We start from the raw sequence: 26,176 nt of genomic DNA, 5'->3' as shown, positions 1-26,176 counted from the left end.
TGCCTTGAGACCTTGAGCCAGATCATCAAAATGTCATGCACTTCAACCTTGCTCTCTGGGCACAAACAAGCCCTATGCTGACACGTGTGTAGGTGTGCCTTGCCAATGGCCCTCATCAGCTGCCAGACATATGGGTGATGCTGTCTCCATCTGATTCCAACCTCCAGTTATCTATCACCTGGGCCTTCTTCCCAGCCGAGGACCCAGAATCACAAAGCAAAGGCACGCTGTCCCCTCTCTGCCCTAGCTCACAGAATCCGCGAGCCTAAGGAAGTCTGCACCTGCGAATGCAACCACCCACAGATCAGAGTATTTGGGAAAAAATTCCAGAAAGTTCCAAAAAGCAAAGCTTGAATTTGTCCCACGCTGATAACTGTTTTGTTATGGCTATTTAGTCACTTAGTTGTGTCTGATTCTTTCTGCTACCGCATGAACTGTGGCCCACCAGGCTCCTCTGTCCATGGGATTTCCCAGGCAAGAATACTGGAGCGGGCTGTCGTTTCTTTTCTCCAGGGGATCTTCCTGACCCAGGGATCGAACCCTTGTCTCCCGCATTGCAGGCAGATTCTTTACCGCTGAGCCACTGGGGAAGCCTGGTAACTATTTACATAGTATTTACACTATATTAGGTATAATAAGTAATATAGAGATGATTTGAAGTATACAGAGGATGTGTGTAGCTTATATACAAATACTATGCCATTTCGCGGGGCATCCCTGGTGGCGTAGGCAGTAAAGAATCTGCCTGCAATGCAGGAGGCTGGGATTTGATCCCTGGGTCAGGAAAATCCCCTGGAGAAAGAAAATGGCAACCCGCTCCAGTATTCTCTTCCTGGAAAATTCCACGGATAGATGAACCTGGTGTGCTATAGTCCAATGGGGTCCCGAAGAATAGGAAATGACTGAGCAATTAACACACACATGCATGTTATTTTATAGAAAGAACTTGAGCATCAATGAATATTGACATCTTGGGGGATTCTGGGACAAAGCCCCCCTTGGATTACAAGGAATGACTATATTTTTGGTCCCTAAATTTCAGGGTAGGATGTTTGACAATAACAGTAACTTAACAACTCCCAAAGGATAAAATTTGTCCCTGCTGAGGAAATTCAAAAGAATGTGCTAAAGAAATTTTACTTTATGAATCTTTAGGATTTGAGATTTATAATCCCAGCATCTTGGACCCATGTGTATTGAAGATTTTTGGACTGGTACTCAAGTCACCAGCATTTTAGCATTTGAATTTCCCCAAATCATATTGTATTTGTTTAATAAAAAAATTCCAGGGATTTCAGAAAACTAAAACTCTTAGCATGTTCAATTCACAGTCTTGAAGCAGGGCTCAGAAAATCAAGTGTCTTCAGGGTCCTGACTGGTAAAAAAAAATGAGTCAGGTAGAGACTCAGGAGCCTGGGGGAAACCAGAGAGTTCCAACAAAATTATTGGTTGTGACTTCTAGAAGAAAGTGACCTGTTCCCAACTTCCCTTCTTAAGCTTTAAAGTTTACCTATTGCAATGCCTGCCGTATGCCTGATCTCTTTTACAATCTCCAAAGAACACTTGCAGAGCCCTGAGCCATCCTCAGAATCTGAATTCTTTGGATGTTGAAACATGGATTCAAAGGTTATTCTCAAATCAAACTCACTGAGACTGATAAATATGCTGGTGCCACAGGGCAGTCTTGATCAGACGCCTCAGCACAAAATTAGCCTGAGAACTAGAAATGGATCATTTGCTTCACGGGATCCCATCCAGTTTCCAGAAATAAAATCCTTTTATCAATTCATAAATGTGGTTTGGGTCCCTGAGAATTCTAGACTCTGTGGCTGACAGCTCACCTACCCTATCCACACTTCTGGCATATACATTTATAGTAATCTGTGAACAAACAAGCAATTTCTTATTTCTTTGTTGTTTTTGGATACAGTTTCAGCACTACTTAAAGTAGCCAAGACATGGAAACAATCCAAACATCCATTAATAGATAAATGGATTAAGAAGATATGGTGTATATATATTATCACTATATAATATTACTCAGCCATCAAAAAGAATGAAATAGTGCCATTTACAGCAACATGGATGGACTTAGAGATTATCACACTAAGTCAGAAAGAAAATGACAAATACCATGTGATATCATTTATACATGGAATCTAAAATTTGATACATATCAACATATACAAAACAAAACAGGTTCACAAATCTAGAAAACAGACTTGTGGTTGCCAAGGTGTAAGGGAGGGCAGGAATGGGAGTTTGGGATTAGCAGAGGCAAATTATTACATATAGGATGGACAAAAAACAAGCTGCTACTGTTTAGCACAGGGAAATATATTCAATATCCAGTGAAACCATAATGGAAAAGAATATGAAAAAAAACTACATATATATATATCTGAGTCACTTTGCCTTATAGCAGAAATGAACACAACACTGTAAATCAAATATATTTCAATAAAACCTACAAAAAAGTTTTGATTGATTATTATTATTTTAATAGCTATCTTTCCTTCTAGACCTGAAGCCTCTTTGGGGGAGCCTTTGCCCATCTTATTTACCATTATGTCTCTTGCACTAATAGCACCTGGCACACACAAAATACAGAATAATACTTGGTCAGTGAATGAACAGTGTCCCATTCATTTAACCAATGAACATACATTAAATACCTACTGTGTCAGGTATTGATCTTGGATGTGGGAATAATAGTATTATCGTGAACAATACAGGCCCAACTCGGCTTTCATGGCGCTTAGCATCTAGTGAGGGGAGGGTATTGGAGAAAAATCCAAGTAAACAAATAAACTCAATAATTTCAGGTAGTGCTAATAACTATGAAGAAAACCGAACAGTGTCCTGTGAAAGAGGGGAAAGTCAAGGGAAGCCCTTAGAAAGACTGTTTTTTCAATGAGCTGTCTAATGAATGGGGAGAGGAGGGCACAGGGAGCCAGATGTTTATGTACAGGAAAGAACAGTGGAATGAATGTTCCAGGAGCAGAAATAGCTGGTGTAAAGGTCCTGAGGCAGAACTCATTTGACTTATTTATGGGATATGGTTCACTGAGAACACAGTGTAGCTAGAGCATAGTGGAAGAGTGTCACATGGTAGGGGATCAAGTTGAGATGTTGGCAGGGGCAGAGCAAGGAGGACCTTGTAGGCCATAATAGAGATTGATTCCAGGGTTGCAGAACAGCAAGCTGTTAATAAAAATTAAAGGAGCTGGTTGGCCCAGACTTGTTCCTCATAGACCTAAAATAACATGCTTCCCTGGTGGCTCAGACAGCAAAGAATCCGCCTGCAATGCAGGAGCCCTGGGTATGATCCCTGGGTCGGAAGGTCCCCTGGAGGAGGGCATGGCAACCCACTCCAGTATTCTTGCCTGGGAAATCCCATGGACAGAGAAGCCTGGTGGGCTACAGTCCATGGGGTCACAAAGAGTCAGACACGACTGAGCGACTGAAACAATAGCAACACATCCAACAGGAACAGAAACGTCCTAGTTACAGCTGCAATCTCTCAGGTTGCAATCTCTCACATCAGACCTCTGAACTTTAGGACACCTGACCTCACTGCTGCCTTTCTTTGTATCAGCTGCCAGCAATACAACTGACTCTGGAAATTTGGAGTTCTGAGCTCTTGTGGAGGCATAATTGTCATTATTATTGCAAAAGTAAAGTACATCCTGAGTTGCTTTAGATGTAGGTTGAATGAATCAGGCTGAAATATCAGGAACTAGGCAACAAAACCATTTCAGGTTAGCAGGCTGTGATGGTCCAAGGGCCCCTCCTCTCTCAAGCCAGAGTTCCCAGCCTCTCTAATAAACAGCTCTCCCTCCCTCTCCCACATGCCTGGCCCTCTGCCTATTTGCAGCTGAAGGGGAGAATTAGGCAGCTGCTCCTGTTTCCAGACTCCCAGATCCTCATCTTATCTTCTGTGGCTGCAAACACTCTGGCCTCTGTGAACAAGACCTAGTAAGTGTCTGGAGAATAGGGAGGAGCAGAAAGGGGGAATGGGTGTAAAAAGATAAGAGATGGGGGATTGTGGTGGGAGTGATGAAGATAAAAAGACCATGCAAAGTGAAGGGATTTGTAGTCAGATGAGGTTAGAGTTATTTGGAATATTCAAAGGAGATAAAGAGGAAATTAGGGTCAGGGTAAAAGGAATTTGTATACATTTCATATTAAAATGTCCATGTGTTGGGACTTCCCTGGTGGTCCAGTGGTTAAGACTCCACCTTTCAATGCAGGGAACTTGGGTTCGATTCCTGATCAGGGAAATAAGATCCCACATGCCAGGTGGCAGAGCCAAATGAAAAAAAAGTTAACGTGAAAAATAATCTGTAACTTGTCATTTTATAACAAGTATCTTGGTCCTTTATGAGAGACAGCTAAATTTGAGCTTTAGGGCAAAGTACCTCAAATACATGCAACATTTTATGTGAACTTCTCATTCAATAGTAACCAGTCTACTATGCAAAGGCCCATGGTTTCGCAATGATAGATGACCAGCAAGAGCCATGCAGGTTAATAAGTACTGGGACAGGAGCTCCAGGCCAGTTATCAGGCTAAATGTGAAGTTTCAGGATGATCAATCATAGGGTTTAAGAGCTAAAAGGGAATTTAGACATCCTCTAATCTAGAGGGGGCAAAACTGACCCACTTGCGTGGGCATGTTTTGTATGTGAAGGGGTTCAGGCAGGGCCCTCTATCTCAGCTAGCCCAGCCCTCACCGCTCCTTAATGTTCACCTCATAGGAGTCAGCCTCAGGAATTGTGGTACCCTGGAGGATTTAAGGTTGTGACCACTGGTCAACTAAGAAGCCTCATTTTACCAGGGAGGAAGCGAGAAGTCTCCCATCCTGTTAGTGAAACAATTTGCTATCTGTGAACAATGGGTAGTATGGGGGTGAATGACCTAAGGGTTAAGGTAGGAGGCTAGAGAAGAATTTGTCCAGACCAATTAGAATTTTAAAAAAAAAAATGATACAATTCTAAACTGGGGCTATGTTCTTTCTTTCCTAAAGCAGTTTGACAGAAACCCTCTTCAGTCCCAATTTTGTGAGGCCAATTTTACAAATATAACTATTCCCACTCTACAGATTTTAAAATAGAGGCAAAAAGTGCCTTAACACCCATGTCTTGATCCAGAATATCCTCCAAACCCAAGATCTGTTATGAAGTCAGTCTGATAAGCAAGCTTCATAAATCTTGTAAGCAGGAAGGATAGTGTCCTGCAGCTTAATAGCAATGACTGTCAAGTGTTTTGGTTCCTGGGAAGCCCAGGATTAACTTTCCAGCAAATTATAAAGGTAGAGGAGATCTCTCTTCTCCTGTTTCTCCCCTTTCTTTAAATCTCAGGAATTTCTTTATTTCTTTTTCTCAGTGCCTCTTTTTTCCAAAACAAATCTATTTCTAATTTTCTTAGTCCTTTACAGTTGTGGATTGTACTGATTCATTAGCTGATTACACTGGAGCATGAATGCATTTCCATATCTGTGTTACTCTGGCCAGTTATATGCATTTGAAGACTTTATTGCAAAGAGATTTGCTCTCTGTTTATAGGATTAAGACTCAGGTAAGAAGTTTATGTTGGGTGAGGAGTGGGAATCAGGAAGAGGCCTTTACACTCAAATCATTCTGAAAATGTTCTTGGTTCACGTTTGAAAGTGAAAGTCCCCTACCTCTCTTCGCTCCATTTTCTATTGAGAAGAGGCAGGTTGGGGCATGTACATGAGAGGAGAAGGTTCTGGAAGCGGTAAGCTGTTCTGCTTGTAGAGCTGCTGAACAGAACTAAGAGGGATTAGCCTTCCCTTCATTTTGTTCATTTTTCATTTTCTCCTATTGACTACTGTCCTAAATTAACAATCACAACAATTTCAGCAGGATAACTACACTCCATTTAAAAAAAAACTTTTTTTTTTCAAGTATAGTTGATTTACAATGTTGTGTTAATTTCTGCTGGACAGCAAAGCGATTTAGCTATATATTCATTTTTTATATTCTTTTCCATATGGTTTATCATAGGATATTAAGTATAATTCTCTGTTCTATAAAGTAGGACCTAGTTGCTTATCCATTTCATATGTAATTACTTACAACTGCTAACCTCAATCTCCCATCCCCTCCTTCCCTCAACGCCTTTCCCCTTGGCAACCAGAAATCTCTCCATGTCCATGAGTCTGTTTTTGTTTCATAGTTATGTTCATTTGTGTCTTTTATAAGATTCTACATACAAGTGATTTAATATGGGACTTGTCTTTGTCTTTCTGACTCTTTGAAGTCCCAGAAAACATCCCTAAGCCTCCTGTGGTTCCACCCTCTGTTGACAAGATTTCTGTGACAAACAGCTAATGTACTGATAAAACTAGGATTTTCCTGGCTTTTCAAAGCAAAACTGCTCTTGGGTATAAAAGTCAATCCCAATCTCATATACACACTACTATGCAGAAAGTGAAGAGGAACTGAACAGCCTCTTGGTGAAAGTGAAAGTGGAGAGTGAAAAAGTTGGCTTAAAACTCAACATTCAGAAAACGAAGATCATGGCATCTGGTCCCATCACTTCATGGCAAATAGATGGGGAAACAGTGGAAACAGTGTCAGACTTTATTTTGGGGGGCTCCAAAATCACTGCAGATGGTGACTGCAGCCATGAAATTAAAAGACGCTTACTCCTTGGAAGGAAAGTTTTGACCAACCTAGATGGCATATTGAAAAACAGAGACAGTACTTTGCCAACAAAGGTCCGTCTAGTCAAGGCTATGGGTTTTCCAGTGGTCATGTATGTATATGAGAGTTGAACTGTGAAGAAAGCTGAGCACCGAAGAATTGATGCTTTTGAACTGTGGTGTTGCAGGAGTCTTGAGAGTCCCTTGGACTGCAAGGAGATCCAACCAGTCCATTCTGAAGGAGATCAGCCCTGGGATTTCTTTGGAGGGAATGATGCTGAAGCTGAAACTCCAGTACTTTGGCCACCTCATGAAGAGTGACTCATTGGAAAAGACTCTGATGCTGGGAGGGATTGGGGACAGGAGGACGGCAGAGGATGAGATGGCTGGATGGCATCACCGACTCAATGGACGCGAGTTTGAGTGAACTCTGGGAGTTGGTGATGGACAGGGAGGCCTGGCGTGCTGCGATTCATGGGGTCGCAGAGAGTCGGACACGACTGAGTGATTGAACTGAACTGAACTGATGTATAAAATAGGTGAAGAATAAGAAACTGCTGTTCAGGATGGAAAATTCTATTCAGTACTCTGTAATGACTAATTTGATTCTTGATCAGCCTCATGATAAAGCAAAATCAGGAAAACCAAGAGAAAAAGAATCAAAGAACTGACTCATTAGAAAAGACCCTGATGCTGGGAAAGATTGAAGGCAGGAGGAGAAGGGGACAACAGAGGATGAGATGGTTGGATGCCATCACTGACTCGATGGACATGAGTTTGAGCAAGCTCTGAGTGTTGATGGGCAGGGAAGCCTGGCGTGCTGCAGTCCATGGGGTCGCAGAGAGTCGGACACGACTGAGCAACTGAACTGAATGGCTTGTATGGGAACAGAATCTAAAGAAAAGTAAGTGCGTGCGTGCTCAGTCACGTCCAGCTCTTTGCAACTCCATGGGCTGTAGCCCGCCAGGCTCCTCTATCTGTAGAATTTTCTAGGCAAGAATACTGGAACAGGTTGCCATTTCCTATTCCACTAAAAAAGAAATGGATATATGTGTATGTATCACTGATTCACTTTGCTGTACAGTAGAAATGAACACAACATTGTAAAGCAACTATAATCTAAAAAAATTCATTTAAAAAACTTCTCTCAGGGGCTAACATATGAAAGACAAATGAATTTAACAATATCTAACAGACTTTTATGGAACTTCTCTATTTACTGAAACATTGTAAGATACTGTATACTCTATACCCAAGTTTACTAATTTTTCAACATTATTGCCACATTTGCTTTATCATTCTTTCTTCTCCCCCTCCGTCACAAAACCTCACCACTATTTTACAGTGTTTTTCAACTCATTTGAGAGCAAGTAGCAAATCTCATGGGCCTTCAGCATATATTTCCTAAGAACAAAGATATTCTTTTACATAAGTACAATATCATGAATAAATTCCAGAATTTTAATACTGATAAACTAATTGAATCTAATCTACAGCCTATATTCCAGCTCTGTCAATTATCCAAATGATATTCCCTTTATCGTATACGGTCATATCATGTCTATAGTCTCCCTTAATCTGGAACAGCTCTATGGTCTGTCTGTGTCTTTCATGGCACTGGCCTCTTTGAAGACTGTAGGGCAATTATGTTTTATGTTCTTCAACTGGTTTACCTAGTGTTTCCTCACTAGGATTAGATTCAGATTATGCATCCCCAGTGGATCATTTCCTGGGTGATTTTGTTCTCCCCAGACTATCCTATCTGGAGACACATGATATCTGTCAGCATGTATTGGGTGCTGTTAATTTCAACCACCCAGTCATTGTTTATTTCCTCACTATGTATTTATTGCTTATACCCTTCAGCCAAACAACAGTCTTCGGAGACAATGAGACCATGCAAATGCTCTGCTTCTCGTTAAATCCTCCCCTACTTTTAGCATCCTTTCTTTTCCATGATGGTTAAAAAATGGTAATTTCCCAATTATAGCACCACTGACTCTACATTTATTAAATGACGTTGTAAGACAGAGTTTTCCTTTCTATGCCAATTTTTGTTTATTTACAGCTTTAGTAATGTAATTCACATGCCATATATAATTTACCCTTTTGAAGTATACAGTTCAGCAGGTTTTCCTTTTTTAAAAAATTGTGGTTATATATATATATAATTTACCATCTTAATCACTTTAAAGTTATAGTCCAGTGGTATTAAATATATTCGCATTGTTATGTAACAGTCACCATCATCCATCCCCATAACTCTTTCATCTTGTAACACTGAAACCCTATACCCACTAAACAATAACACCCTTCTCCCCTCCCCTGAGCCCTTGGCAACCACCACTGATTCTCTCTGTCTTTATGACTTTATGATTTCATCTACTACAAGTACTTTCAGTGGAATCATATGGTATTTATTTTTTTGTGACTATCTCATATTGGAGAATTTCTTTCACTTTTAAGGCTGAATAAATTTTAGTGTGTCTATGTTTGTGTGTGTGTGAATATAATTTATACATACCAAATTTTCCATATGTATTCACCCATTGATGGACACTGGATTGCTTTCAAGTTTTAGCTATGACTAATACTGCTATGAACACAAGGATACAAATATATTTTCCAAACCCTGCTTTCAGTTCTCTTGAGTATACACCCAGAAGTGGAATTCCTGAATCATATGATGTCTATTTTTAATTGTTTGAGGAACTGCCATAGTGTTTTTCACAGTGACTATTCCATTTTACATTCCCACCAACAGTGCACAAGTTTTCAATTTTTCCATATCCTCGTGAACACCTGTTGTTTTCTCTTTCATTGATAGCAGCCATCCCAATGGGTATGAGGTGGTATCTCATTCTAATTTTGATTTGCATTTCCCTAATTATTTATGATGTTGGGCATCTTTTCTTGTGCTTATTGTCCATTTGCAAATCTTCTTTGGAGAAATGTCCGTTCAGGTCTTTGCCCATTTTTGACTTGGGTTGTTTGGATGTTTGTTTTTTTTCTTGCTGAGTTTTAGGGGTTTTCTGTATATTTAGGATATTAATCCCTTACCAGATATGTGATTTACAAATATTTTCTCCTACTCTGTGGGTTGCCTTTTTATTCTGTGTGTAGTGTGTTTGAATACATAACATTTGAAAAATTTTCATAAGATCAATTTGTCTGTTTTTCTTTTGTAACCTGTGCCTCTGGTGTCAAAGTCTTGCAAGTTCTGAATCTGGTGAGGGGGTAAATTAGTGTATACCACACTGTGCTGTTCTCTCTATGTGTGTGAGGCTTTTTTCCAGTTTCACCCTCCTGTGCTCCCCAATACTGTTCTGCCCACCCTGGGTCATCACTGTCTGGGGACAAGATCTGTCTTCTTACTGGATGATGAACACCGTGAGAGAAGGGCCTGGGTGTCTCTTACCACTGTGGCCTCAGCATCAACCAGCATAATGTGACAAATTAGGCAAATCACATTCACTATGTAAAGAAGTCCTCATATCAACTTAAAAGGAAATACAAAATGTTATATTTATCAAGTTTCTACTTTGGACCAGACTCATGCTAACTGCATTATGTTATTAATAGTAACAACACCAAATAAAATTTAACCATGACAAGCCACAAAGTTACTTCCTTTCTCTAAATACTCCACCTGTTCAGTCATACTCCCTCCACCCATGCTCCCTCTCCAGTCATACTCCTTCCACCTCTCCTCCACTTCCAATTCTTCATCCATTACTCTTTCCTGTCCTCCTTAAGACATAGAGGATTTAAACCACAATAAGTCAACTCAATCTAACAAACTTATACAGAATATTACCCAGCAATAGCAGAACACACACTCTTATGTGCACACAGACATATTACAGGGTAGAATACAGGTGAGGCCACAACTCAAGTCTCTATGGATTTAAAATTAAGATATCATACAAAGTATCTTCTTTGACTACAAATGGGATGAAGTTAGGAATAAATAACAAAAGGAAAGCTGTTTATCTATTATGATAATGGACATTGGGTTTTTCCAGTATGGAATTACCATGATTAAAATTGCCATGAACTTTTGTGTACAAAGCTTTGCATGGACATATGTTTTTGTCTTGCTTGGGTGTTTACCCAAGGGGAAGAAAAATGGCTTGTTGTGAGTGAAACTGAGCATCTTTCAAATGCCATTTTCTATCTTTTGTGATTGTCCATTCATTTTGCTAATTTTTTGTAATATTTTTAGTCTTATTTATTCTTAAAGTTCTTTGTCTATGGGGAACATTAGGCCTTTCTTTTATATATGCTACAAATATTCTTTCCCAGCTTGTAATTTGTAATTTAATTTTTCTTAAGGTGATTCTATGTAAAATTTTAAAATTTTATGTAGTCAAATGTATTTGTCTTTACTCTAATTGCATCTGGATTTTGAATCACAATTAGAAGTCTACCCTGTATGCATGTTACAGAGAAATTCATCCATGTTTTCTTTCAGTATTACTTTGGTTTCCCTTTTTATATTCAGATTCCAGATCCATTTAAAGTTTATTCTGTCTGTGGTGTGAAGAAAGTGGTATTGAAATATCAAAAGCCTTTTTATTTTTTTTTGGCCCCAGTGATTTGAAAAATCACCTTTATCATACATTATATGTCCACAGGTTACTGATGTTGTTGTTTCAGTTCAGTTCAGTTCAGTCGCTCAGTCGTGTCCAACTCTTTGCGACCCCATGAATCGCAGCATGCCAGGCCTCCCTTTTCATCACCATCTCCCGGAGTTCACTCAGACTCACGTCCATCAAGTCCGTGATGCCATCCAGCCATCTCATCCTCGGTCGTCCCCTTCTCCTCCTGCCCTCAATCGCTCTCAGCATCAGAGTCTTTTCCAATGAGTCAACTCTTCTCATGAGGTGGCCAAAGTACTGGAGTTTCAGCTTTAGCATCATTCCTTCCAAAGAAATCCCAGGGTTGATCTCCTTCAGAATGGACTGGTTGGATCTCCTTGTAGTCCAAGGGACTCTCAAGAGTCTTCTGCAACACCACAGTTCAAAACCATCAATTTTTCAGCACTCAACCTTCTTCACAGTCCAACTCTCACATCCATACATGACCACAGGAAAAACCATAGCCTTGACTAGACGGACCTTAGTCGGCAAAGTAATGTCTCTGCTTTTGAATATGCTATCTAGTTTGGTCATAACTTTTCTTCCAAGGAGTAAGCGTCTTTTAATTTCATGGCTGCAGTCACCATCTGCAGTGATTCTGGAGCCCAAAAAAATAAAGTCTGACACTGTTTCCACTGTTTCCCCATCTATTTGCCATGAAGTGATGGAACCGAATACCATGATCTTCGTTTTCTGAATGTTGAGCTTTAGGCCAACTTTTTTGCTCTCCTCTTTCACTTTCATCAAGAGGCTTTTTAGTTCCTCTTCACTTTCTGCCATAAGGGTGGTGTCATCTGCATATCTGAGGTTATTGATATTTCTCCCGGCAATCTTGATTCCAGCTTGTGTTTCTTCCTCAGAATGTCTGACTCTTTTGTGGATAACTCCATGGACTGTAGCCTACCAGGTTCTCTGTCCATAGGATTTCTTAGGCAAGAATATTGGAATGGGTTGCCATTTCTTTTTCCAGGGGATCTTCCCCACACAGGGATCAAACCCTTGTCTCCTGCACTGACAGGCAGATTCTTTACCACTGAGCCATCAGGGAAACCCATTTCTGTACATACTTGGTATTATTCTGGATTTTTCCATTCTAGTCTAGTCCTTGGTATTATTCTGGATTTTCCAATTCTATTCCTTTGTTTACCCTAGTTCATGTACCAGCACCATGTTGTTTAAAGAATAGAGGCTTTTTTGTATGTTTAGTTATCTGGCCAGACAAGTCCCTTCTCTTTCCCTCACCACAGCAGAGCTCCCTGTTCGGATTTTCTGGTTATTGTCATGTGTTTATTTTTCTACATGGACTTTAATATCAACCAGTATAGCTCTAGCGGGAAAAATGTTTATTAGTAATTTTATTGGGATCATGTTTAATTTACGAGTTAACATAGGGAAAACATACTTTGATGATGATTAGATATTCTAACCATGAGCAAAAGATATCTTTCCTTTTGTTTTCTTAAGTTTTCTTTTGTTAAATAGGATATGTTTTAGGTAAGTATATTTAAAAATTGAACCAGAGATTACTTCCATGAGACATATTAAAAAGCAAGAAGTCTATCTTGCTTTCTTTCCAATAAAAGAAGGAAGCAATTTGAAAACAGTAGTAATACACTACTTGAGTAGCTTTAATTGTGTTCAGGAATTGTTAAGCATCTTGGTCTGCAGCATTCAGATTTCCTGGATGTCTCTTCCTTGGGTCTGCTCTGGGTCAATATGGAGGGCAATCGCTCCTCAATATAAATAATAAGCCTAATCACTTCAAGTCTTTTTTGTTTATTTAAGGAGACTTTGGGGAATTCTCTGGTGGTCCAGTGGTTAGGACTCTGTGCTTTCACTGGAAAAGGCAGTGAAAAGTTTAGTCCTGGGTTGGGGAACTGAGATCCTGCAAGGGACATGTCATGGCAGGTAGATAAATAGATAAACAGACAGATGAATGAATCTTGGATCCCTTTAAGAATCTGAAAGCCATGGACTCCATGTCTCCCAAAATACATAAGCTCAAAATTTTTTCATGTAGGAGGAGAGGGCAGAGGTGCCATGAAGCTGATTCTTAGATGCTAGTTTTGAACCCCTGCACTATGGATTATTGAAGGCAAAAGGAGAATGCAGCAGAGGATATGACATGATTAGATAGCATCACTGATTCGATGGACATGAATTTGAGAAAACTCCAGGAAATAGTGGAGGATAGAGGAGCCTGGCAGGCTACAGTCCATGGCTTCACATAGAGTTGGACAGGACTTAGCATGTGAAAAACAACAATACTATGGATTATATATTACAGGCTTACAAACCTAGTGCTGCAGAGGCAATGTCTATCTAGGTTTGGACATTTTACTCACTGATATTAATTTGTATTACTCATATTTTCCAGTTTCTCTTGAGGGATCTATCATTTAACATAATTTGGATGTGAATAGATTTTAGTTTGGCAAAGCTCCACCAAGAAGATCACAGTGTTGTCCCTGTGAAAGTAAAGGAAGGAGACTTCTTCCCCTACTGGTGGTTAATCTAATTCTATACTAAGAATCTACACTTTAGATTCTAAAGGATTTGTACATTGAGAATAAAGTGCTTGATGCTACACCCATACATATTCTGAGTGTTAGGGAAAATGGGGCTATGTCCAGGGAGCCCCCCATGACTAGTTTTAATTTCTTTCAGGTTTGGAAACCTCACTCTAGTGCTGACGGTTCTAGCATTCCAAGGCCAGAAGGCAAACAACAGAATTGGTGCTGTGGCCAGCATCCTTCAGCTTCTCACCAATAGTAAACCCAAATGCTATAGTAAGGTCAAAAGTAAGATACCCCGAGAATCCTGGGTCATGATGATCCTCTGAAGGCTAACCTGGGGACATTCCCTCTTGATATCACAGGATGCGACTGGGGAGATGAAGCTGGAGAGGGAGATATACAGGGACAGATGGTAAAAGGTCTTGCTTACCATCTGCTGCTGCTGCTGCTAAGTTGCTTCAGTAGTGTCCGACTCTGTGCGACCCCATAGATGGCAGTCCACCAGGCTCCTCTGTACCTGGGATTCTCCAGGCAAGAATACTGGAGTGGGTTGCCATTTCCTTCTCCAATGCATGAAAGTGAAATGTGAAAGTGAAGTCACTTAGTCATGTCCGACTCTTTGTGACCCCATGGACTGTAGCCTACCAGGCTCCTCCATCCACGGGATTTTCCAGCTAAGAGTACTGGAGTGAGTTGCCATTTCCTTCTCCATCAGACAGTTTCAATTTTATTCTTAGACAAAGGGAACCACTTAAGGGGAATGACATGATCAGACCTGCTTAGGGGGTACTCACTCGGGGGGTTAGAGAGTGAAACTGGGGCTGGAGAGGACATCTGAGGCAAGAAGACTAATCAGTCTTAGAGGAACATCAAGGGCTGTAAAAGACAGTGGCAGGCCAGAGGTAGGACTGGAAGGATTTGAAGGTCGCATTAGGAGGGCCCATCCAGGATGGCTGAGTGCACTTAGCAAGGATGTGGGAGTGTTGTGGGCCTTGGAGACTGCACTCTGAGTTCCATTTTCCCTAGCCAAATGATCTCCCTCAAAGACATTTTCCCATCTCATGCCTCACTGCAAAAGGAATAAAGTATTCTTCATCCTAAGTGCTGTCTGTGTGAAGCCACAGACAAGAAAGAAGAGAGAGGAAAAAGGAAGCAGAGATGATAAAGGTGCTAGTATGGTAAGGTGGTCATCATATTGCAATATTTAAATGTATCAAATCAACATATTCTACACCTTAAGCTTATCCAATGTTATGTGTTAATTATATCTCAATAAAAAGTTAAACTAAACAAAACAGCATATGTTTTAATAGCTTGGAGGCCAACATCGTCGCTGTGTTGAGCGATTTCTGAGCCAATGGCTTAACCCACATCCTCACTGATCCAAGGCTGGGGCATGTTGTCCTAACAGTGCATTTGTGTGGTGTGCTTTTGCTTTCAAAATACTTCTATTTTTCATTCTCCTCTTTACTCATCCAAGAATAACTTTCTTATTTTTTCCACTGGGTCAACTGGTAGTTTGTTTTGGACTAAATTAAAACCATTTTCCAAATGGTTTTGCCATGGTTTGAGTTTCCTGAAATACTACCACTTCTGCAGATTTGACCAACTTTATTTTACCTAGTGAGTAATAATGTACACACAGTAAATGCATGAAGTACCCAATCTTAAGCATGTAGTTTCTTTTTAACATTTGTGCACATCCAAATAACCACCATTGAGGGAAAACTATATAATATTTCCTGTACCCTATGAGGTTATTTTGTGCACTTTTCATTCTTTTCCTTGAAGGGTTAATCACTATTCTGACTTCTAAACGCATCTTTTAGTTTTACCTGCTCTTAAACTGTGGTGTTGGAGAAGACTCTTGAGAGTCCCTTGGACTGCAAGGAGATCCAACCAGTCCATTCTGAAGGAGATCAACCCTGGGATTTCTTTGGAAGGAATGATGCTAAAGCTGAAACTCCAGTACTTTGGCCACCTCAGGCTAAGAGTTGGCTCATTGGAAAAGACTCTGATGCTGGGAGGGATTGGGGGCAGGAGGAAAAGGGGACGACCGAGGATGAGATGGCTGGATGGCATCACCGACTCAATGGACATGAGTTTGAGTGAACTCCGGGAGTTGGTGATGGACAGGGAGGCCTGGCATGCTGCAGTTCATGGGGCCGCAAAGAGTTGGACATGACTGAGCGACTGAACTGAACTGAAACCGTATATGGTTTCCCAGGTGGCACTAGTGGTAAGGAGCCCACCTGCCAATGCGGGAGACATAAGAGACATGGGTTTGATCCCTGGGTCAGCAAGATGCCCTGGAGGAGGGCAAGGCAACCCATGCCAGTAGTCTCACTTGGAGAATCACATAGACAGAGGAGCCTGGTGGGCTACAGTCCATAGGTGTCCAAGAGTTGGATATGATTGAGCACAAACACACAAACTGTATATAAATTGAATCACATGCTAGAACTTTTTTGTATCTGGCATGTTTCATGCAATACTGCATCTGAGATTTCTCTAACTTGTGTTGGAGCCTTTTTCAAAAATTGATTGGTAGTATTCCATTATATAAAATATCATAATTTATCTGTTTGTGTGATGAGTATTTGTGCTGTTTCACCTTTTAGATATTATGAATAAAGCTGCTATGAATATAGTGAACAGATTAGAGGGCATATGCATTCATTTCTCTGGAGGATTAAAAAATGGAATTGTTTTATCCTAAAGCCAATGCATATTTAACTCTAATAGAAATGAACAAATGATTTTCCAAAGAGATTGCATTACTTTGCAGCTCCCACTGACAAAATATGAGATTTAATCTGAAAACACTTGATATTGTCAGTGGTCTAAATCTTAGCCTTTCTGGGAAGGGACTAGTGGTCTCTTATTGGGGTTTTGTTTGTTTGTTTGCTTTTTAATTGGAATATAGTTGATTGATCAGGCTTCCCTGAAAGCTCAGTTGGTAAAGGAAACTGCAATGCAGGAGACCCTGATTCAATTCCTGTGTGGAAAACATCCACTGGAGAAGGGATAGGCTACCCACTTCAGCATTCTTGGGTTTCCCTTGTGGCTCAGCTGGTGAAGAATCTGCCTACAATGCTGGAGACCTGGGTTCTATCCCTGGGTTGGGAAGATCCCCTGGAGAAGGGAAAGGCTACCCACTCCAGTATTCTGGCCTAGAGAATTCCATGGACTGTATAGTCCATGGGGTTGCAAAGAGTCAGACATGACTGAGTGACTTTCACTCACTCACTTATAGTTGATTAACAATGTTATGATAGTTTCAGGTGTTATGTTCAGTTCAGTTGCTCAGTCGTGTCCGACTCTTTGCGACCCCATGAATTGCAGCATGCCAGGTCTCGCTGTTCATCACCATCTCCCGGAGTTCACTCAGACTCACGTCCATCGAGTCCGTGATGCCATCCTGCCATCTCATCGTCAGTAATCCCCTTCTCCTCCTGCCCCCAATCCCTCCCAGCATCAGAGTCTTTTCCAATGAGTCAACTCTTCTCATGAGGTGGCCAAAGTACTGGAGTTTCAGCTTTAGCATCATTCCTTCCAAAGAAATCCCAGGGTTGACTCCTTCAGAGTGGACTGGTTAGATCTCCTTGCAGTCCAAGGGACTCTCAAGACTCTTCTCCAACACCACAGTTCAAAAGCATCAATTCTTCGGCGCTCAGCCTTCTTCACAGTCCAACTCTCACATCCATACATGACCACTGGAAGAACCATAGCCTGTTATGTTAGTTTCAGGTATACAGCAAACTGATTCAATTATATGTATGCAAGTATCTATTCTTTTCCCATTTAGATTTGTGCTATACAGTAGCTCTGTGTTGCCTATTTTAAATTTAACAGTGCATACATGTCAATCACAAACTTCCAGTCTATACTTCCCCACCACACTTCTCCCCTGGTAATCTCGTTGTAGTTTTAATTTGCATTTCCCTGATGAGTCATATAAATTCCTGTTAAGTTTTAATTTTGTTTATTACCCAGTTAGATATCTTCATTTTCCAAGTTCCTATTCAAGTCTTTTACCCAATATTTTTATTGAATTTGTTGCCTTTTTTCTTATTGCTTTATAGAAAAGTTTTTTCCTCAAAGGTGGTTCTGAATCCTTTGTCAGATGTGTGTATTGCAAATATCTTCTATTTTGTGACTTGCAAGCAAATTTATTTATAAGCAAATGGAATTATGATATAATTAGAGCTATAATTTTAATCTTTTTAATTTTTTCTGGCCTTGAATCCCTTTGGAAGTCTGCCTATGAATTCCTAAAAATAATAATTTAAAATGTATAAATTAAACTATATAACAATTAAAAGGAATCCAATAATCTTGAAATACAGAGCATTTCTTAATTATGATGTTTGCTCCATTATTGGTACATAAAAAGATCTAGTGGTAGCTCTAATGATTATCATAATTTCAAAGTAGTCACAGCTATAAATGATATCTTGAAATGTTTCAACTTAAATGGGATATGAAAATATCTATAATTTCTGTTGACAGTTGTAGGTTCTACCGTTACTATAGTTTGTTGCCTACCTTCATAATGGAAAGAAATACTGCTGCTGCTGCTAAGTCGCTTCAGTCGTGTCCGACTCTGTGCAACCCCATAGACTGCAGCCCACCAGGCTCCGCCGTCCCTGGGATTCTCCAGGCAAGAGCACTGGAGTGGGATGCCATTTCCTTCTCCAATGCATGAAAGTAAAAAGTCAAGTGAAGTTGCTCAGTCGTGTCCGACTCTTAGCGACCCCACAGTTAAATGTTAGCAAAAATTAGAATGTTCTTTTCTCATCAAGGTCACAAACTCAGTGAATTCTGAGGCAGGCACTCATTGTGCCTCCCATATGAAGATTTCCTGTAATCAGGATACCCATGCCAATAGAATAGACCGGAAGAAGGGATAAGCTGGAGGCAGGGAGGCCATTTCAATAGTCCAGACAAGTTTAAACGGAAGCCATGGTAGTGGAGTCAAGGGCAGTGTCTAATGTTGGGAAAGAGAATTTAGGAGTGTGTGTCTTGGAAGTCGGTGGGGAGATGGCTGAGGAAGCAGGAGAAAAGCCTGACTAGAGGAGTTCGCTGAGGTTCAGAGCTTGGTTAAGAGGGAAGTTGGCAGTCTAAGCCACACTAGCTCTTGGCTGGACTGCAGTAACAGCCTACTAACTGGCTGGTAGTGTTTGTCCTTCCCCCCTACAGTCTAATTTCAAACGAACAAAGTGGACTTTTAAAACAGAAGTAAGATTACAAAATGTCTCAGTTCAAAGCCCTGCAATGACAAGTGTCCTTACAATAGTCCTTAGGGCCTCTCATGGTCTGAGTGTCCATCCTCTCTCTGACTTTATCTCCTTCTGTCTCTCCTCTCTCTCTCTCTCTCCTCCTTCACCCTCCCCTATTCACTGTTTCAGACACAATTGCTCTTCTCAAACAAACAAGACAATGTTTCTGCCTTGGGCATATTTGGACTCTTTTTCAGTCAGGGACAGTCTTCCTTTAAGCAGCCACATGCTAACTCCCTTAACTCCTTCAAATCTTTGCTCAAAACTCAAGTCCTTTCTTCCTTAACCTCCTTCAAATCACACCAGTGAGGTTTACCGTGATAACTGGATGTGAAATAGCATCTCTGTAACTAAGAAGGACCCTATGGGGCCTTTCTGAGACAGATCCCTCCCCCATATCTCTGCTTTAGCTCCTCGCTGAAGTTCCTAAATGATAGTATCTGACACATATTTCCCGAGTTTTTTCAGATGCTAAAAGTACTACCCCATGGAAGAAATTAATTACTTGTGATCATGAGAATGTATCCCCCAGACCTACTGGACTACACTGTACCTACTCAGGACTGATGTTGACCCCTGTGACAACACCTTGTTATCTCACCATCAACCAATCAGAATTGTGCATGAGTTGATTACACTCCCTGGGACCAGCCTCTCTCACCTTGCATGTAAAAATGCTTCGCTGAAATCCTTTGGAGAGTTTGAGGGTTTTGAACGTGAGCCACCAGTTCTCCTTGTCTGGCACCATAACAATAAATGCTGCACATCCCTTCAGCCCATGTCAGTAGATGGGCTTTACTGCATGTGGGCTAGTGGACCCAAATTTGATTCAGTAACATTTCTTCAAATCTCACTTACTCTGATTTATTTTTTTTCCTGCCTTTCACAGATGATATCCCTTCTTCAATTTCTTGTCTATATTCTCTCACTAGAATGTAAGCTCCATGAGGACTGGAATCTTTGTTTTGGTACTGTGGTCTAAAATATCAAGAACAGTGGTTGGTACGCAGCAGGTGTTCAATAGATATTGTAAGAATGAATACAATATTCATTGTGGGGATGGTGATGCAGCTCCAAAAAAGGAAAGGCAGGAAAGAAGAAGACGCTTTCAGGGAACACGGAGAATATTTTTGATTTAATACATTAAAGAAGGATCCATGGGTTGCCCTGGTGGATACCTAGTTGGTTTGGAATTTGAGGGAAAGGATTACTGGTACAGAATTTTAGATTTGAAAGTTGATTAGCATGTGGGAGATAATTGAAGCTTGGGCTTGTTCAAAGAGTACCTGTTGCCTGATGACAGAAGGAAACTGAGAAATTTGGAGGAAAAGTAACTTTTAAAAAGTAGTTAGGGCCTTCACTGGTGGCACAGTTAGGAATCCACCTGCTAATGCAGGGGACACGGGCTCTATCCCTGGTCCAGGAAGATTCCATATGCTGCGGAACAACAAAGCCCATGTGCTCCAGAGCCCAGCAGCCACAACTATTGAGCTTGCTTGCCTAGAGCCTGTGCTCCCCAGCAAGAGAAGCCACAACGAGAAGTCCTAGCATCACAATAAAGAGTGGCCCTCACTCACCACAACTAGAGAAAGCCCCTGCAAAAAGCAACAAAGACCTAGTTCAGGCCAAAAAAAAAAAAAAAACCAGAGAATTTCTTCTTACCCCCACTATATCCAAATTTCTACATAAATAAAATTAGTAAAAAAAATTAGAAAACTCATCAAAAAAGATGTGGTAGCAAAACAAAAACACTAGAAAGAGCTATCAGAAAACATAAAGTAATTATTAAATTTAAAAGTGGAAATGTACAGTAATCTAGGGAAATAGGCAGGACAAAATATATTTCAAAATTAGATTTTAAACATGTAATGAAAGTTTCCAATTTTGTAAAACAGCAGGGTTTGTGTCAAAATGTTTTGTTTTCTTTTTGTTTGTATTTTCTGTTTTCTAGCTGACACAAAAGGCCAGATCACATTTCTGTGAATTTTTGACACTCAGAAGAGAAATGGTAATTATCTGCTTTAATTCTAAGTGATCTTGTATTAAAAATGTACTCAGTTGGAGGTTTAAGTGTTAAATGCAAAGAGATTGATGTGAAAAGTTGCAAAATTCTAGCTTGTATTTTTGAAGAAAATGTATCAAAATGCAAAGGAGTCACATAATATATTGCATTTAATTTAAAGAACTCACAGGGTCTTTGAACAAAAGAAAGTAGAGCTAGGTACGAGAGAGAGAGAAGAAGAGAAATGATTTAAATAGTGTAGGCACTTCTATCTGCCATCCCCTTTGACTAATATCTTTCTCTGTGTAAGCATGAGAAGCAAGGTTTGAAGAGGCAATTCCATTGATTGGTATTAGTTTTCACATGCTCTTAGTGTAAGCATTTCACTGTATTAAGTGCAATTTCAGTGTTTCATATAAACTTTTGTAATCAACTTAACAAATTCCATTCAAAAACCTTGTAGAGATTTTGATTGAGGCTATATTTAATTTTTGATTGAGAAATCTGTGTGTATGTGTGTATTTGTTTTTTCATTCTCATGTATGCATGTATTTTCATTTTTATTTTACAGGTAATTTATAACAATTATAGAAAAATCAGAAAATACATACTGTAAACATAAAGAAGATAAGAATCACCTATACTGATCGAGAAATCTTATCTTTAAACACTGATTCTTCCTATCAGGAACATCGTCTGCTTTTCCAGTTATTTAAATCTTTTATGTCATTTTGTTTCATTGTTGTTGTTTTCCCATGTAAGTCTTCAACATTTTTACTAGATTTATTTCTAAGTGATGCAATGTTTTGTTGCTATAATGAATGGATCCCTTTCCCCTAACATTATCTAGTAAGTTAGTGTTAGAAGCTATCAATTTTTCAAAGGTTGATCACATATTGGTACTAAATTTCCTTGTTTGTTCTACTAGTTTAACCATAACCTCTGAAATAGTTTTGTTTCAACCTTTCCATTTACTTGTATCTATGTCTTTCTTCCCTGATTTAGTGTGTTGACAAAAGCCTCAAATACAATGATAAATAGTTATGGTGGAAGTAGGTATTCTTATCTTGTTCTTTCAAGGGGATGCTTGCTTTGAATGTCTATTAGGATAATGCTTGCTCTAAGGTTGTGATAAATTCTCTATAAGGAAGTTTTCCCCTCTCATTAGCTCTCTAAAGCATTTTAATAGAAACAGTATTCAATTTTATCAAGTTCCTTATTCAACGTCAGATGATCATTTGGTTTCTATGTCTTTAATCAGTATGGCAATTTGTATTAATAGAGTTCATAATGTTGAAATAGTTCTGTATTTCTAGAACAAACTCTCTTGGTCTTAATGTGAGAGTCCTTTAATATACTGCCATATTCTGTGCTAATACTATATTTGGGATATTTGTTTCTATGTACATAAGTGGCATTAGTTTCTTGTGGATTTTAGGGGGAAAGCAGTACTTTCCATTTTGGCTTGTTATCAGGATTTTGTTGGTCTCAGAATGAAATAGGAAGCTTTTTATTCCTTTCTTTGCCCTGGACTATTTACACAACAAAATAATTACCTGTTCTTCAATCGTATGGTAGAATTCTCTCAAACTCTTCTGGGTCTGTTATCTTTTTTTTTCTAAGAAGTAACTGGAGCCTTTTTATACAGAGTGAAGTAACCCAGAAAGAAAAATACCAATACAGTATACTAACGCATATATATGGAATTTAGAAAGATGGTAACGATAACCCTGTATGCGAGACAGCAAAAGAGACACAGATGTATAGAACAGTCTTTTGGACTCTGTGGGAGAGGCAGAGGATGGGATGATTTGGGAGAATGGCATTGAAACATGTATAATATCATATATGAAACAAATTGCCAGTCCAGGTTCGATGCAGGATACTGGATGCTCCGGGCTGGTGCACTGGGACAACCCAGAGGGATGGTACGGGGAGGGAGGAGGGAGAAGGGTTCAGGATGGGGAATACGTGTATACCTGTGGCAGATTCATGTTGATGTATGGCAAAACCAATACAATATTGTAAAGTAATTAACCTCCAGTTAAAATAAATAAATTTATATTGAAAAAAGAAGTAAATCTTTGACTAACTTTTCTATTTCTTAGATGACGACTAGGCTAGTTAGTTTCTCTACCTATTCTTGATTCCATATTATAAGTTTATATTTTCTGTAAGATTATCTATTTCACATTAATTTTATAATTAATTGTAAAAAATTACATAAAGTTTGTGCTAATTAAATTATCTTCTATAGATGTGGTTATGTCATCTCTAATTTCCAACATTATCTGTGTTCTCTGCTTAGAGAGCTGCAGACCTTTAAATTGCAACCTATTGAATTGAAGACAACGAGATAATTTCCATAATGTTACTATAGCAACCAGACTAAGTCTTACAGCAATTAGAAGTTCAAGGGCTTAGAGATTTGAGTATCTTGAAAGGGAAACATAAAAAAGTTTGAATGGTAAAATATAACTAAGAGCATTTCAATCCCTTGATGCTCCAAGTGAAATAGAGTCCAAGAAACCCTGAAGAGCTTAACAGTGATCCCCTCAACTCTCTGCTCTCACTGGACCATCTTATCTGCACTGAGAAAGACATTCACTCTTAATTTTAGTCAGTCTAAGAAATACAGCATTAAAATTTTTGCTTGACTATTGAGTTACCAGCAGGATACATCAATGTCAATTCTTTGACATTTCAATTTCACCGAGTATCTGATTCCATCTTCTCCATTTTTCTTCAGTCTAATTTAATGAATCACCTATATCTTTATTTTCAGCCTTGTTATCTTGGGCAATCCATGCCATTAATTTTCAGTTTATCTTTTACTTAGGATGAAGAAAAATGTTCAGCCTTTCTATTTCAAGACTCACTTTCATTTATAGGTGACACATTACCACTGTTGCAAGATGCTGGCATATAAATGTCATCACTTTATTCCCTTTGTTTGATTTCTACAAGCCTCATCTTACTACTATATTTCTGGCTCTACTCGGGCCAGGTTCTAATTAATAGCTTGTAGTTTTGTTAATTCTGATTTCTGTTGTTTGCTCTGTTTCTAATATGGTAAATCTTAGAAAGCTCTGAACTAAAAGTTACCCAGATACAAATGTAGGGTATCCTTAAACTATTAACATAAGTATTAATCCTATACCTTTATCAGTATATTTGGAAAACCATAAATATTTAAAACAGAAAAATGTAGACCACAAGCTTCTGAGACATATTAAGTTTAGGTTTGTCCATATAGTACATGGACAAACCTCTGTCCATGGAATTCTTCAGACGAGTACTGCAGCGATCTCTCGGCCTTAGCGCCATCTTTTGAGAAACCTCTGCGCCATGAGAGCGAAGTGGAGGAAGAAGCGAATGCGCAGGCTGAAGCGCAAAAGAAGAAAGATGAGGCAGAGGTCCAAGTAAACTTGTACACCTATGGAAGCCACAGAAGCAGAAACAAGGGAAGCCAGAGGCCAGGGACGCTGGTACAAAGTGTGGACTGCATGCCTACTATCTAGAACTTCTCAATGGATCTGGAACATCTATGGCCATTCTGATCGCCTTGACCACCTTTGGAGACCTACCTTGCTCATATCAGAGCCGTCCCTTTTATTGCCTTGGACCTGTGATAACTATGGACTAGTTCTCTTCTCAGTTGTGGCTGAATGTAACGTGTACAATAAATCATCTCTTTTGCTGTCTTAGCTGAAGAAAAAAAAAAAAAAAAGAGTACTGCAGCGAATTGCCATTCCCTTCTCCAGGGGATCTTCCCGACCCAGGGATGGAACCTGGGTCTCCTGCATTGCAGGCAGATTCTTTACCATATGAGCCACCAAAGTACATATTAAGACCCAAACAGTCTACATATTCCAGTCCATATTCCATAGCATCATACAGGCAGGGGTCACGTCAATCTGTTTACTACCAAATTCCTAATGCTAGTATATGTCTGGCACATAGTAGTTAATCAGTACATACAGTTGGCTGAATAATCAATTGATGTGTATAGGGACCCTAATTCAATAATGTATCTTAACATTGTCACACATGATTAAAAATGACAATGTAAAATTATGTTAGATGCTTTCAAGTTTCAGGTATCAGAGATCTTCAGAACTTACATTTGTTATAGGGGTTTATTGGAAGGATTAATGGAGCCATAAAATGAAGACAAAAAAAAATCTCAACAGGTATACAGCTGATTGACCATCATTTTGGACTGGTGGTACCTCTAGGAGTCATGCTTTTTCAGAATTGGGTTTCTGTTGCCCCGTTTCCCATTGTTCATCATTCAGGAGGCCTCTGTGTTTGCTCAGCTGCTACTAACTCTGCATGTCTGAGTACATCGCCACCCTCCTACCACCACCATCATAATGAATATGATTAGCCAATCACTAACAATAAAATGGGTCTAATTCTCCAGCACTGAGCCACTTCACAGGTCACTTTCCAACCTGTATAGGGTTGCCTTCAGGTGAGATAATGATCCTAGGTTCAGTCACCCGTGGTGAAGGGAGTAGTCACATGGTAAAAGAGGGGCCACTAGTGAGGCAGGTACCCTGAGGCACCTTGCGTGACCTAGTACCACCTTTCTATTTAAATCAATCACCAGGGCCTGTTCGGCATCAACATCTAACAGACCAAACAGCCATACTGGTTTCATTTCATATTCATGTTACCACATCTTTACTGTGTGGATTTTATTTACTAGTCAAGCCATTAATACCCAGTCATGTATCCTAGAATCATGATGGTGTATTCTGATGAATAGAAATGAACCATGATTTATTGAGAGAAAAATGTCATGTATATAGCATGCTGAAGAGAAATTCAAAATACGGGAACTTATGAATAAGAGCTAGGGAGGGTTTTTTTGGAGGGGGAGCTTTTCATACATGACACTCCTATAAATCAGAAAACATTTCTAAGTATCTTGTTCTCAGAAAAACAATTTCCATGAAATCTCTGCATGCTGGCTTTTGCTGGTATACTTCATGAAATTACGGATAATGGGTCTTTCTGGGATACAGCACAAATGATATTGAATTCCCAAAACATGTGCC

General features: G+C 39.6%; 1 long non-coding RNA gene across 1 annotated transcript in view; it reads left to right on the top strand.

Moving 5' to 3' along the window:
- The window catches only part of LOC106502556, a 28,955-nt gene extending 6,217 nt beyond the window's left edge, over nucleotides 1-22,738 (top strand). Inside the window, exons 2-3 of the long non-coding RNA XR_001296184.2 lie at nucleotides 21,060-21,116; nucleotides 21,682-22,738. This is a non-coding gene — a long non-coding RNA (uncharacterized LOC106502556). The remainder of the gene's footprint in view (nucleotides 1-21,059; nucleotides 21,117-21,681) is intronic.

This window comes from Capra hircus, chromosome 10 (genome assembly GCF_001704415.2).
Source record: "Capra hircus breed San Clemente chromosome 10, ASM170441v1, whole genome shotgun sequence".
Classification (NCBI taxonomy): Eukaryota; Metazoa; Chordata; class Mammalia; order Artiodactyla; family Bovidae; genus Capra; species Capra hircus.
The sequence above is the reverse complement of the archived record's forward strand: the minus strand, read 5'-3'. Positions and strand labels throughout refer to the sequence as shown.